The sequence below is a fragment of the Hyperolius riggenbachi genome, chromosome 3 (assembly GCF_040937935.1).
Source record: "Hyperolius riggenbachi isolate aHypRig1 chromosome 3, aHypRig1.pri, whole genome shotgun sequence".
Classification (NCBI taxonomy): domain Eukaryota; kingdom Metazoa; phylum Chordata; class Amphibia; order Anura; family Hyperoliidae; genus Hyperolius; species Hyperolius riggenbachi.
Genome location: NC_090648.1, coordinates 142,563,327 through 142,579,236, shown reverse-complemented (window position 1 = coordinate 142,579,236; position 15,910 = coordinate 142,563,327). Strand labels below are relative to the sequence as shown.

Below are 15,910 nucleotides of genomic sequence, written 5' to 3'. Positions count from 1 at the left end.
CATGCGATCCGAAACGCAGCGCATCCGATAGCCCGCCATCTGCGCCGCTGCCCGCTGCGCTGCTGATCCCATCCATTGACAGTGATGGGATCAGCTCTGCGCTTCCGGGCAAAATGCAGGCAGCAGTACGCAAGCGCTTACCGGCGCATCCTACTGCTGCGCAGCGCAGTAGATGTGAAGGGCAGTCTATGCCCTTCTGCCGTTCCTGCGTTTTAGCACATCATACGCGCTTCCATATCCGCACGGAAGCGCGTATGATGTGAACGAGGCCTTAAAAACGCTTATATATAAAAGTTACATTTAAAATGCCTACTGAAAGTAAATGTAAAAAGAAAAAAGTATTAGCAGCATTTCAGGCAGGAGAAAACATAACCTTATTAGACTTTTATCTGACAGCGAATGAAGTGTGGAAATAAAAAAATCTAATAACAGTATGATATGAACAGTACAAGTTACGCAAGGTATGCAAAACCCTCAGTTTCAGTGTCGTTTTTGGTGGATGTGTAGATTAATACAAATATAAGGTTATTATATGACACAGGAATAAAAAAAACATTGATTTACAACAGCATGACATCAAAAAGGATGCTTACTTTTAATTGAAGTCCCCCGCCGGCTTCCCACTACTCTGTGTCGTATTGGGGTCTCCTCTACCTCGCAGTCCTCCTGCTTTTATCTGCAATGTAAGCTATGATTTTCTTTTAACTCTATATTCAAAGCAGAACTGCAGTGAAAATAACATGATGAATAAAATTGCTTTTTTTTTTTGTTTTGTTTTTTTTGCAATATTCATTTATAGATTATTTAGTCAGCATTTGCCGATTGTAAAATCTTTCCTCACCCTGACTGATTTTTCTGAAATGTATCACAGGCAGCAACATGTTTAGTAATGACAAGCCTCAGTGTGAAGGTGAAGCTACATACCAATATAGAGCAATATATAGATATAAGAAGTGTTTACAAGATGTTTACCATTTAAGTGGTATCCTGGATAATTTACTGCATTCTACTATATGTTGTTTATGATTCTCCTTAAATGGACCCTGAGCAGTGTCATAAAAAGAAAATTGGACTTAGCTGGGGCTTCCTCCAGCCCACCGTAGCCCATGAGGCCCCTGGCATCCTCCTGGGCCCCTCCGTGGTTCTGCTGGCAGCTCCAGTTATGTGCCAACTTTGGATGAAGTCACGCATGCTCGCCCCTGCTGCGTACCCATCACGTCATCACCCCGGCCGCCGTAAGAGTCCTGCGCATGCGCGGTTCAGTCTGTAGAGAACTGCGAATGCGCAGGAATCTTACAGCAGCTGGCATGATGACGCGACCGGTATGCAGCGGGGGCGACACAGGCGCATTACTGGAGCTGTCAGCAGGACCACGGGGTGACCCAGGAGGATGCTTGAATCCTCATGGGATACGGTGAGCTGGAGGAAACCCCAGGTAAGTCAAGTTTACAGCTCAGGGTCTCTTTAAAGCGGTTTGGTAGACACAAGAGAAAGGGTAACAATAATTATTTCAGCGTGATTGCTTTATTTCTCGTGATGAGCATAAAAGTCATGTAGGTCTAGTACAAAGTAATGCGCCTCTTTGATTTGTACTAGACCTACATGAGTTTTTACAAAGCAATGCACCTCTTTGCTTTGTACTAGACCTACATGAGTTTTATGCTACGTTCATAGCCCGAGGAAGCAAGATATGCCTGCGAAACGAGTTGCACTTTCTGGAGTATGTGAATACATTTTTGGTTGAACTCTATCAACAGTTTGTTGTGTCTACTTGGAGGAGGGGAATCCACCTTGGCCTCCCCCGATTCTCAATTCATAAAAGGCTGTGCGATAATAAAATCAGGTCATTAAAATACCGCAATCGGTATTTTAGATTTTTTTGAGCAATTCATAAAGATTTTCAAAGGCGCGGTGGAGTTCGGTAATTTACTGAAAAAATACCTGTTCCATAGCACTAGAAAAGCTGAAGTGGGTCTCTGTTTTGTCACATTCTGTTCTCCCAGTTCTGTGCGTACAGTGACAGCATTACACCAGTAAAATGCATCCCCAACATCCCTTTACATGTACGTTTTTTGTTCTATTTCCTCTGAATCTGTCTTTATTAATATGTTATTTAATGGCCAGAGTTTAAATCAACTTCCAAGAAACATAAGAGAGGCCATGCTTAGGTGATTTCACCACTTGCTCCTCCGCATCTTCAAACAGGAACCTAAAGGGTTGAACGTCCAAAGGGTTGTAGGGGAAATCTCTTGTGCCGGCTGTCTCCTCTGCTACCTGGGGGGGCGCGGCGCTTGACCCTCCCTAGAACATATCGGAGCCTATTAGAAGGACTTGCAGGGGAGGGAGGCTGTTCCTATTTGCTCTCTGCTTCTGTTAGTCATAAGATATCACATACTGAAGGCTTGCTGAAGCTGGTTTTCACAACATCAGAGGCCAGGATTTACCGAACATGTTACTTGGCTTTACCACGTGTTCTAATCTTTATGAATTGACATTTACTGACATGTGTTGAGATATATAGCACAAATCGCCAATTTACCTCACTGGTCGGTAATTTCAGCTGCTCTGCGGTAACAGCCTTTATGAGTTGACATTTTCCTAAATGCTCAATAAAATCAGCTGTTTTCTGCCTCACCACATGCGGTTATGCTTTATGAATCGATGCCAATGTGTAAAACTATCATTTTTACATTCAATGGTAACTTAAACAATTAAACAAAATATACAAGATAAAACAAATCCTTTTAAGGTAAAGAAATTTGAGCATCTTCTCATCAGTTTACAGTTACCTGGCATAGAGCTTATAAATGCATGATATCGAGGTACTTCCAGAAATCATGTTTTGGGAATTCTGTATTTGCTTTGAAGCTGAGCTGAACTCCAGGCCGCAATCCAAACACATGCATAGATGATTAAACAACCTTACATGAATAGTTTAAGCAGTACAATATATAATTATTTCAATGCATACCTAAAAAGCCCATCAGAGGTTGGGTCATGTGATCCTTGGCTGCTGCTTCCTGAAGAGAGTTCAGTGAATACAGTGAGTGAACAGGACAGATCCAGCTGTGCATAAGCTGCTCAGACATAAGTTCCTCACAGAGAAGCGCAATATTACAGGTTATGCCAAAAGGCATATGTCAAAAAAAAGTAATCCTAATAATAGTATATTGGTAAATTTTCTTGCTTGTAATGTCTGTTTTCCTCTGTTTGTTATGTTAAAGTGTATGGGGTTATTTGGGGTTTTATTGTGAGACTTAAGAGTTATTGCAGCCAAGGAATTGTGTACTCAAGCTAATTAATTGCGTACACAGTATTGATTTTAATCAAAGCTTGATTGCTTAGTAAGCTATTATATAGTGCTATACTTCTTTTTGAACTTTTATAAGTCTGCTTCCTTTTCCCTGAGGACAATGGGTGTAACTTGAAGAATGTCATGGGGCTCTGATACATAAAGACATTGTATGGGCACTAGAATCGGAATGTGGAAATCGGTAATACAAGTGTGGTAGGCGGATTTTCGCGGATTTCTGCCGGAAATTTAGCATCAATTTTCTCAAAAACTATAAGGTCTTTTTGAAAACTTTTTTTGCATCTTGTTCACAAGATTCAGTTTAATAAACCCTGTAAATTTGGTGTTTCTAGGACTTACAGGGCTTTGCTATTAACCACTAAAGTCGGCGGATTTTTACTGTAATGTAAAATGCAGAAAATCTGCAATATCCGATATGCGGTAATTTTAAGCCAATCAGAAGACTCAGAATGAATAAACCAATCAGAGAATGGGGATTAATGCATTTTACATTACAGTAAAAATCCGCCGACTTTAGCGGTTAATAGCAAAGCCCCCGTAAAATTTTTCAGGGTTTATTAAACAGAATCTTGTGAACAAGTTGCAAAAAAGTTTTCAAAAAGACCTTAAAGTTTTTGAGAAAGTCGATGTTAAAGTCAGGGAAAATTTCTGCGATTTCCGGCGGAAATCCGCATCAGAAAGCGGTAATTTGTAGCGGAAAGCGAAATCAGTAGCAGTAGCGGTAATTGGCAATGGCGGAATGCGGCTTTACCGCAGAATCGGAAATTGGCATTTCAGACCATCCCTATGGGCACAGCTAGTTTGGTACATAAAAACTCTGTCAATGTGTTGACTATGATCAGACACCTTGAAATCCCACCCATTACAGTATTTGGCCCCAACCTCAATTGTTGTGGTCACACCCACTGTTCACTGCATTCTCTGACAGGTGTGCCCACCAGAGCACTCTGTGTTTTCTTTTTTTAGGATCCTAGCGCTCACCAAAATTGTTTGTGGGGGAGCAACCTGTAGGCCTCTTTAAATCAGTATATGTGAGGTAAAGAACACACAGTAAGGCTAACTAAGTTCACACTCACATCCAAATCGGTCCGAAGGACATGACAACAGATCCTTTGTTAACTACAGGATCTGTTCATACATGTTCATTGTGTCATGTCTGTTGTGTGTGTTGCTGTGATGGAACACAAAGTGCTATCGGTGCAGCAGACACCGGACAGAACACGGACATGTCACAGATGGTAATTCCATGGCTGTTCTACATAGTTCTGCACTTGACCTCTCCGATTTTGACCAATTTTTTTTCCCATGATCAGTTTCAATAAACTTTAGATAAATACAGGGGTTAGACAAAATAATGGAAACGCCTAACATTTTGGCATCATAATCTTTGAACATGTTTTGAGCAATCAAAACTTGACATATGTTAATTTTTTTTGTTTATTATTTTTGTTATTTGATATGTTTAATTAAAATAATTGTTTTTTACAGATGTTTAAACAAAAGTTGGTTAGAATTTATAAAAATAGCATAGATTTCTCAGACCTTCAAAGAGGCCAAATTGTTGGTGCTTGCTCGTATGGCAGGCACTACTGTAACAGAAACTGCCCGAATGCTTGGCATTTCAAGAGGTACTGTCTTAAAAGTAATGACTGCCTTTGAAGGAGAAGGAAAAACGTCCTCAGCAAAGCACAGTTGTGGCCATGTAATGCTGGGGGGTCATACTTTCTGACCACCCAGCGCAACAAGGCTAAGAGCTGGATAATGCAAGAGGTTACACAGGCTGCCCAGAGCAACTGCAGCTCTGGGCTTCTGATATCGCAACAAATAAAACATAATGGCAGCCCAGTGCAATGTTTCGCTGCCTTAGTTCGCACTGTGCTGCCTTAGCGGTAGCAAGCATTCAGACAGGTACAAGACAGGACTATAGATTGGAGCGTAACTAGTAGCAACTGCAGCTTACAGTCACGTTCCACAGAAGCAGAGCAAGCAGGCTAACAACAGTCACCATCAAGCATCCACCCTGGCAAGACTACAGGATAGAATGTAACTAATAGCAACTGCAGCCTATAGTTAGGTTCCCAGAAACTAGAGTAGCAGGAATACTACCAGTCACCAACGTGGTGATGGCAGAATCCAAGCTATCTGGATAATGGACTTCACTGACCCACCGCGGATGCAGCAAACATCCATCAAGCATGGAACTAGGCAATGCACAATAATTTAGAAAAATAACAAACGGCTCAACTAACGGATAAATATATATTAGCAAGTTTGCATATATATTTATCAAGAACTAGCTAAAGCACAAGTAATAAGGTCGCATAGAACTACAATAACAGAACTATAGAACTATACAGAGTAACAAGGTGCCCAGTAGATCAGCGTACTGACCACTATGACGGGCGGGGTATGAAATGGGAGGCAGACTTTTATGCTGGCATCAGCTAATGGATGCAGGTATGCAAATCTCCACACAGCTGAATGGTAATCACTCAATCCTGAGCTGGCTTGATTACCATTTGCTAGCTGGCTGTGAATGTAAGGACTCCTATTAGAAATACATGCAGTATTATGTAACAACATGCATGCAGGAAATGCAGGGCTATCTGGCCGCAGCTCAGCGGTAACAAGCAATTGGTGGAATCCTGACAGCATCCTGAGCTGCCCACAACTGCAGAGCAATTGCAAATGACAATGAGACCCCATTGCAAATGCACAACCGAGTGCAAGCAGATAAGCCAGAACTGTCAGTTTGCAGCTCCACTGCAACGGACAGAATACGCTACAGGAGGGATCCTTACAGTACCCCCCTCCTTTAAAGGCGGCTTCCAGACGCATATAGAAACTGACATTATTCTCCTGAACCACCCAAACCAGAAAATCAGATGTAGAAAGTCCAGCAAACTGATCTGACTGATAACTCATGAAGGTCGGGACAGCCCGACAAGACCAAATTCCAGAATCAGGCACACCAAAACTGCTCAAAATTCACAATTTGTATGAATCAATACCTCTGAGAATTGAGGCTGTAATTGCCGCAAAAGGTGGACCTACACCATCTTAAAATATATTTTGCTGATTTTCAAGCGCAATCTGCTGTCTGTGCAATGATTTTTGACGAAGCTATGATTTTTTGAAAATTGGTCTACGTCAAAATTGGCCATTTTGACTTTGAGCCACTGCTCGGTCAAATTTCTGAATTTTTCGCTAGAATTTGGTTTGGGGGGCTTTAGAGGGTCACTGATCACGGGAAAAAAATGTGGTCAAAATCGGAGAGGTCAAGTGCAGAACTATGTCGAACGGCCATGGAATTACCTATCTTTGACTGAACGTTACAAAGCATGTGGTCGGACACAGTGGATAGTATATCGGATCTGCTGTGACGTCCATGTTGGGAACCCTGGTGAGTGTAAAGCGAGCCTTTGGCACTGGCGCACAGAGGGGGGTACTCCGGGTGTCTGGAACACCCCCCCCCTGCACCAAAAGAATGTGTGTGCAGCACTGCGGGGGCCTCGCTTGCTGCGGGCGGAGGGCATACGGGCACAGGCAGAGCTGCGGGGAGAGAAGACTTTCCACTTACGGTGCCTGGATCCTGCGCGGCTTCAATGTACTTCCTGTCCCAGCCGGCGTCTGTCGCTATGGTAACAGCGCCCCCTGTGATGACGTAACCGCATGTCATCACAGGGGGAGCTCTTACCGATGCGACGCGCGCCGGGAGAGGCTGAAGATAGAAGCTGCGTGCAGGATGAAGGCAGGTAAGTGGAAACTCCTCTCTCCCCGCTCCCCCGCCTACCTATCTAACCTATACTGGGGCATATAACTAGCTAATCTATACTGGGGCATATATCTATCTAATCTATAGTGGGGCATATACCTATCTAATCTATACTGGGGGGCATATACCTATCTAATCTATACTGGGGACATATACCTATCTAATCTATACTGGGGCATATACCTATCTAACCTATACTGTGGACATATACCTATGTAACCTATACTGTGGGGCATATACCTATCTAACCTATACTGGGGGGCATATACCTATCTAATCTATACTGCGGACATATACCTATCTAACCTATACTGGGGGACATATACCTATCTAATCTATACTGCGGACATATCCCTATCTAACCTATACTGGGGCATATACCTATCTAACCTATACTGGGGCATATACCTATCTAACCTATACTGTGGACATATACCTATCTAACCTATACTGTGGGGCATATACCTATCTAACCTATACTGGGGGGCATATACCTATCTAACCTATACTGCGGACATATACCTATCTAACCTATACTGGGGGGCATATACCTATCTAATCTATAGTGCGGACATATACCTATCTAACCTATACTGGGGGCATATACCTATCTAATCTATAGTGGGGGCATATACCTATCTAACCTATACTGGGGGCATATACCTATCTAACCTATACTGGGGGCATATACATATCTAACCTATACTGGGGGTATATACCTATCTAACCTATACTGGGGGACATATACCTATCTAATCTATACTGGGGGGCATATACCTATCTAATCTATACTGGGGCATATACCTATCTAACCTATACTGTGGACATATACCCAGGAACGGATCTAGACCAAGTTGCGCCTGGGGCAAGGTCAGGTTTTGGCACCTAAACTGCCATTCCCCATCCAAATTTTGCCGCCTTTTTAAGAATTCAAAAAACTGTGCCTGGGGCAAGATACCCGCTTGCCCCCCCTCCCCAGATCCGTCCCTGCATATACCTATCTAACCTATACTGTGGAGCATATACCTATCTAGCCTATACTGGAGGCATATACCTATCTAACCTATACTGGGGGACATATACCTATCTAATCTATACTGGAGGCATATACCTATCTAACCTATACTGGGGGACATATACAGTGGTGTGAAAAACTATTTGCCCCCTTCCTGATTTCTTATTCTTTTGCATGTTTGTCACACTTAAATGTTTCTGCTCATCAAAAACCGTTAGCTATTAGTCAAAGATAACATAATTGAACACAAAATGCAGTTTAAATGATGGTTTTTATTATTTAGTGAGAAAAAAAACTCCAAATTTACATGGCCCTGTGTGAAAAAGTGATTGCCCCCCTTGTTAAAAAATAACTTAACTGTGGTTTATCACACCTGAGTTCAATTTCTGTAGTCACCCCCAGGCCTGATTACTGCCACACCTGTTTCAATCAAGAAATCACGTAAATAGTAGCTATCTGACACAGAGAAGTAGACCAAAAGCACCTCAAAAGCTAGACATCATGCCAAGATCCAAAGAAATTCAGGAACAAATGAGAACAAAAGTAATTGAGATCTATCAGTCTGGTAAAGGTTATAAAGACATTTCTAAAGCTTTGGGACTCCAGCGAACCACAGTGAGAGCCATTATCCACAAATGGCAAAAACATGGAACAGTGATGAACCTTCCCAGGAGTGGCCGGCCGACCAAAATTACCCCAAGAGCGCAGAGAAAACTCATCCGAGAGGCCACAAAAGACCCCAAGGACAACATCTAAAGAACTGCAGGCCTCACTTGCCTCAATTAAGGTCAGTGTTCACGATCTTCACCATAAGAAAGAGACTGGGCAAAAAAGGCCTGCATGGCAGATATCCAAGGCGCAAACCACTTTTAAGCAGAAAGAACATTAAGGCTCGTCTCAATTTTGCTAAAAAAACATCTCTATGATTGCCAAGACTTTTGGGAAAATACCTTGTGGTCCGACGAGACAAAAGTTGAACTTTTTGGAAGGTGCGTGTCCCGTTACATCTGGCGTAGAAGTAACAGCATTTAAGCAAAAGAACATCATACCAACAGTAAAATATGGTGGTGGTAGTGTGATGGTCTGGGGTTGTTTTGCTGCTTCAGGACCTGGAAGGCTTGCTGTGATAGATGGAACCATGAATGCTAAGGTCTACCAAAAAATCCTGAAGGAGAATGTCCGGCCATCTGTTCATCAACTCAAGCTGAAGCGAACTTGGGTGCTGCAGCAGGACAATGACCCAAAACACACCAGCAAATCCACCTCTGAATGGCTGAAGAAAAACAAAATGAAGACTTTGGAGTGGCCTAGTCAAAGCCCTGACCTGAATCCTATTGAGATGTTGTGGCATGACCTTAAAAAGGCGGTTCATGCTAGAAAACCCTCAAATAAAGCTGAATTACAACAATTCTGCAAAGATGAGTGGGCCAAAATTCCTCCAGAGCGCTGTAAAAGACTTGTTGCAAGTTATCGCAAACGCTTGATTGCAGTTATTGCTGCTAAGGGTGGCCCAACCAGTTATTAGGTTCAGGGGGCAATTTCTTTTTCACACAGGGCCATGTAGGTTTTGAGTTTTTTTTTCTTACTAAATAATAAAAACCATCATTTAAAACTGCATTTTGTGTTCAATTATGTTATCTTTAACTAATGGTTAACGGTTTTTGATGAGCAGAAACATTTAAGTGTGACAAACATGCAAAAGAATAAGAAATCAGGAAGGGGGCAAATAGTTTTTCACACCACTGTACCTATCTAATCTATACTGGGGGACATATACCTATCTAACCTATACTGGGGGCATATACCTATCTAACCTATACTGGGGGCATATTCATATCTAACCTATACTGGATGCATATACCTATCTAATCTATACTGGGGCATATACCTATCTAATCTATACTGGGGGTATACACCTATCTAACCTATACTGGGGGACATATACCTATCTAATCTATACTGGGGGACATATACCTATCTAATCTATACTGGGGGACATATACCTATCTAATCTATACTGGGGGACATATACCTATCTAATCTATACTGGGGCATATACCTATCTAATCTATACTGGGGATACATACCTATCTAATCTATACTGGGGGCATATATACCTATCTAATCTATACTGGAGGCAATACCTATCTAATCTATACTGGGGACATATACCTATCTAATCTATACTGGGGACATATACCTATCTAATCTATACTGGGGGACATATACCTATCTAATCTATACTGGGGGACATATACCTATCTAATCTATACTGGGGGACATATACCTATCTAATCTATACTGGGGCATATACCTATCTAATCTACACTGGGGACATATACCTATCTAATCTATACTGGGGGCATATATACCTATCTAATCTATACTGGAGGCAATACCTATCTAATCTATACTGGGGACATATACCTATCTAATCTATACTGGGGGACATATACCTATCTAATCTATACTGGGGGACATACCTATCTAACCTATACTGTGGGGCATATACCTATCTAACCTATACTGCAGACATATACCTATCTAACCTATACTGGGGGCAACTATATGGGCTACCTATACTGGGGGGGACCTGTAGCTGGCGACCTATACTGCGGGCACCTATACCTGTCTCCACATTGGGACGCATTTTACGCCCTCACCCTGAGTGCAATTTGGCCTAGAAACTGCTAGTATTTGGCTCCACCCACATCATGTTTTGGCCACGCCCACACGCCGCTTTCAGGAATCTCCCCCCTGAAAATTCTGGATTTGCCCCTGTTAGGAGTGTACTCACTCCACCAGAAATTCTAGGAACAAGTAGAGAGTGAAGTAATGCACAGGACCAGGCCAGACTCACCGGAGTGCAACTCACTAATGAAGATCAGTGGTATTCGTAGTCAAGTAGAAAGCGGCAGTGCACATCCAGGTAAAACAACGTTTATTCTTGTAGTTTTAAAATACAGACAATGGCATATCTACCAAATCCAGGAGAGCTACATTAAATGCATGATACACATGGAAGAGGGGGCTGCACTAAATGCATGATACACATGGAAGAGGGGGCTACACTAAATGCATGATACACAACGAAGAGGGGGCTACGCTAAATGCATGATACACATGGAAGAGGGGGCTGCACATGGAATGGGAGGGGCGATAGTGCACAAGAAAGGGGAGCCACAACATGGTTGGCTTAGGGGCACAAAAAGTATAAATCCCGCCTTGTACGTACGGCATCAAATAATTACCTCTATTCTTCATGTTAACAGCATAAGCTGTATATTGACATGGGTGTGTGATGCCCTTCCACCAGTTGGTGTCCTAGGCCCCTGCCTAGGATGCCTATAACTACTAAAATTTCTATGCATATTTATACCTAAAATCCCATTTATAAAAAGAGGCACATCTGGTATATTTGTGACACATCTGGCCTGTTTGGTAAAGGTAACTTTAATAAAGCAAAACTAAATTAGTGACTTTCCTTTGTGGTCCTAAACATCCTTAGCTATCTACAGTATGTGTTGCCGGTGTATCTATAAGCACCATTACAGTGTGTGATATTAGGTCTATCTGGCATGCAGTGGCTGCAGGACCTGCAGGACCTGCCTAGCTGCCCTATGTATTAGCAGTATGTGTACACCCTGTACATGAGTGGTGATTGCTGTGTAATTGCCCCCCTGGAGGTTGCTCCCAGTGTTCTAAGAAATAAACACTTGTATATTAATCCATCTCTCCAGCCAGCGCAGCTTTTTGGCAGAAGCCACGAAACAAGCAGGATGTGTCGAGAACATTCCTAAAATGTGTTGTAGTTTTCAGAGATGGCTTTGAATGGGGATCAGGTCCTGACATTATCTCTTCTAATTAAAGCCCAACAACATTGCCAGGGAGACCTGCTAAATAATGGCCATTATGAAGATGCGATTTAACATCAGGGGGAATTCTGCATTAGTTCTACTGCAAACAGACTTTGCAAGGACTGCAGAGCATTCGAGAAGGAAAGGCTTTTAGCTTAATTGAACTGCAAGACTTGAAAACGGCATCTCATTTGTCAACTTTCACTGGCTTGCCTTCAGTTCGGGTTAATTGTATCCTCCCCCCCCCCCCCCCCTTCCTTAAACCCAGTAAGAACTAGAGCCGGGGGTGGATGAGATGAGCAGAGTTTCATTTCATCGAGACACCCTGTAGGGGCATATAGAGGCCAAAAACGCTGAGCCTTTGCCAAAACATGTGGTTATATTTGGTGGCAATGTCTCTGCGTAATTGCTCTTTTTTTATTTTAAGTGCCAGATAGACTTCCGTAAAGACAGGTAGATCGCTGGCAACGGGAGGTGGGTAATTTCACACAACTGTGCCGTCTTTGTGCAGGATTGGATTCTGGCTTTTCTGTTGCTATTTCAGTCATCGGATAATCTATTCCTAGCTTTATCTTGTCATTTTGTTTCTATAAAGACATGCTGGAAATCTGATACTGATAAAATAATGCAGCACTGGGGATTATCCATACCGTCAAGCATCAAGTCCAAATATTTGTAAAAAAACAAACATGTAATTGTGAATGATGGTAAGCTAAAATCCATTTTGGTTTCATTCAGTAGATGTAATATTTGACACATCGGCATTAGAGATGCATCCCTCTTGGTGCATACTTAGAAGGCACCGCACATCCCTGCGTTTTAGGATTAAAAATGTCAGCCAACAACTAAACACACAGTTGAAATATTTATGTGTAAACTTTTTTGGCAAGCATAAGCTTAAAGGACCACGATCGCCAAAAAATGTAAAATTTAAATTACATGCTTATAACATGAAAATTGCTCCCATAGTAAAATGCACTATATATTACTTTTTCCTTTGTTGCTGTCACTTTCACTAGGTAGTAAAAAGATGACAGATCTTAAAGATTCTGGACTAGTCTATCTCCTCATAGGAGGTCTTGCACCCGTTCACAGTGACAGCAGGAATGCAACGTATCGGAACAGTGGCACCGCACGTTATGCTCACATTGAGTTTGGGTACAGTGAAGCATACAGTCAATGAAAAGTATGTTAAACATTTTTTATTTTTATGACAGTTGTTTTTTAATTAAAGGGACCCTGAGCAGTACCCTACAATCAAGCCGGCTGAGTCATCAGGCGTGACAGTCCTGCGCATGCGCGGTTTACAGTTGTAAACCGCGCACGCGCTGGACTGTCATGCCGGCCGCCGTGATGACATGTAGCTGCCTGCATGATGACGCTGAGCGTCAAGATCCAGGAATAGTCGGCCCCGATACCCGGCCCAGGTGTCGCCGGTAACGGGAGCCGCCGGCAGGACACAGAGAGGAGCCAGGAGGACGCCGGGGGGACCTTGCGGCCTACGGTGGGCTGGAGGTAGCCCCAGGTAAGTGAAATTTTTGATTGTAGGGTACTGCTCAGGGTCCCTTTAAGATTTTGCTCAACAAAGCAAGTGGTCTCCATCACCATACTCCTGGTGTTGGGGATCTGTTCTGCATCATCATCATAGTTTGTAAAGACGTGTATTTTCTTTTCTTTATTTTCTCATAGGAGGTTCAGGGCTGTTTCTGGTCATTTTGGCACCCAAGGCAAGGCAGCTCTGTTATGGGTATTAGGAATGGGTAATAGGATGCAAATAATTCTGAGTTGATGCAAAATTATGCAAATTCTGGACCATTTTCAAGCTTGCATATTTGTGCATGCAAAAATGTAAATAATCCGGGGCTAGTCTACTTAAGAGGACTCAGTAGGAAACCTCATAGGGAACAGTTCTCCAATCACAGCACCCTCTACAGCATGAAGCATTGTGATTGGCTGAATAGTGTGGGCGTGGTTTACTACAACTATCTGAAACCTAAACGTTCAAGAGGGTGCTGTTCACAAAATCACATCAGTGGATTTTTCTCTAAGAGGATTTTTCCCTTCAAGTAAACTAGCGTTCATAATCCTCCATCCACTTAGTATGACTTGCATCTTATTGACCATCCCTAATGCGCATATTCACATCTGTGTGTTGTAACAGACCACGTTATCCAAATGCATTTTCTGCAGTGCGCATCTAGATAAAAAGTTCAATAATGAGCACATTACATAGCATTGACAGCAATTTTTCATGCTATGAGAGATAAAACGGATGTATAATGTACAACATTTCCATTGCGTTTTGGCGCAGGGGATTACAATGCACAATCTCCGGGGTGTGTTTAGAATAAGAAATATGACTATATACTCTGTAAATTGTGCTATACAAGAACCTAACAATGGTAATACACTAGATGTAACATGTAGTCATTAAAAGTTGTGATACGCTAAATTCCTCTTGTAGGTGTATCACAATGAACCAGCTACAAGTCTCCAAATCTATATCCTGAGGGCCCTTTTGCACTATATCAGTTGCTGTCAGTTGTAACTAGAAGGACAGGCGATGTTCAGTGTCCATGATTACCTATGGCCTCTTTCACACTATCCGCTTAAAAAACTGAAGCTTTTTCACAATACACTGCTGTAGATAAATAAAATGCTTTAAAACGCAATGCATGGAAAACACATTGAGGGCAGTTTTACATTCTACCGGCCGATGTGGTGATGACATCACACAAATTATTCTTCATATGACCCTGCACTACAGTGCAGCGATAGGGCCATATGCATAGGCCAGCCCCCGTTCAATGATGTACTTCCTGCTGGGCAGGTAGTACATTACTGAGATTCCCATCGGTCCACGCATGCATGACACACTGTGCTCCATCATTTACACTTATCCATAGACTTCCATTATGCCAAGCTCCATGCATTAAGCGCGGTGCTTGCAGTAACGTGCTACACCCCTTGCGTCGGATCGGATACTTCAGGCGCACCAAGAGGGACCGCATTAGGTGTGAAGTCTCCATAGACTTTCGGTGCTTTTGAGGCCCCTTGCGGTAAAATAGGGTAACGCAAAACAGGTTTCTACTGCAGGTGTAAAAGGGGCCTAAGTGTAAAAGGGCCCTGAGTTAGCACCTGTACTGGAATATGTCTCTGTAATAGCTCTGCCTGGACTTTTCCAACGAAGCCTAAACTTTCTCCTTCCTTAATTTAAAGAAGGCAACATTGAAACTAATGTGTACTCTTGCTTGTTCCCAGGACTGGCGTACAGGAAGGGGTGTTGCTGGCACTCTGCTGGGCACAGCAGAACAATTAGTGAACTGACAAGCTGATTAGTATGTTAGTCTTCTTCTGACCAGATGCTCTGCTGAATCTCCTGCGCTTAGATGGAAGTTTCGCAAGTGAAATTACTGGGACAGAATGAGCGACTACACAGAAATACATTTGGAAACTTTACTCACCCATTCTGTTTGTTTGTTTTCTGGACACAGGTGGTCCACAATTCAGAAACCTGCCACTGAAACTAGTACAAGAATATGGAGTAACACAAAGTAAATAGTTAAACATGCAAAATGGTCAGTTCACTATGGGGCTTTTCTGGAGCCAATCAGCACAATATACAAAATATCACAAATTCTGGTATCACACTTTATTCTTGGTTCTTCTCTCTCTTAAAGGATACCCGAGGTGATATGTGACATGATTAGATAGACATGTGTATGTACAGTGCCTAGCACACAAATAACTATGCTGTGTTCCTTTTTTTCTTTCTCTGCCTGAAAGAGTTAAATATCAGGTATGTAAGTGGCTGACTCAGTCCTGACTCAGACAGGAAGGGACTACAGTGTGACCCTCACTGATAAGAAATTCCAACTATAAAATACTTTCCTAGCAGAAAATGGCTTCTTAGAGCAGAAAAGAGATAAAAAGGGTCAATAGTTCATAAA

At 42.4% G+C, this 15,910-nt stretch overlaps 1 long non-coding RNA gene across 1 annotated transcript in view; it reads left to right on the top strand.

Moving 5' to 3' along the window:
* The window catches only part of LOC137561179 (uncharacterized), a 256,463-nt gene extending 241,147 nt beyond the window's left edge, over positions 1 to 15,316 (top strand). The window contains exons 4-5 of the long non-coding RNA XR_011029906.1: positions 12,980 to 13,146; positions 15,222 to 15,316. This is a non-coding gene — a long non-coding RNA (uncharacterized lncRNA). The remainder of the gene's footprint in view (positions 1 to 12,979; positions 13,147 to 15,221) is intronic.
* The last annotated feature ends 594 nt before the right edge of the window (positions 15,317 to 15,910 follow it).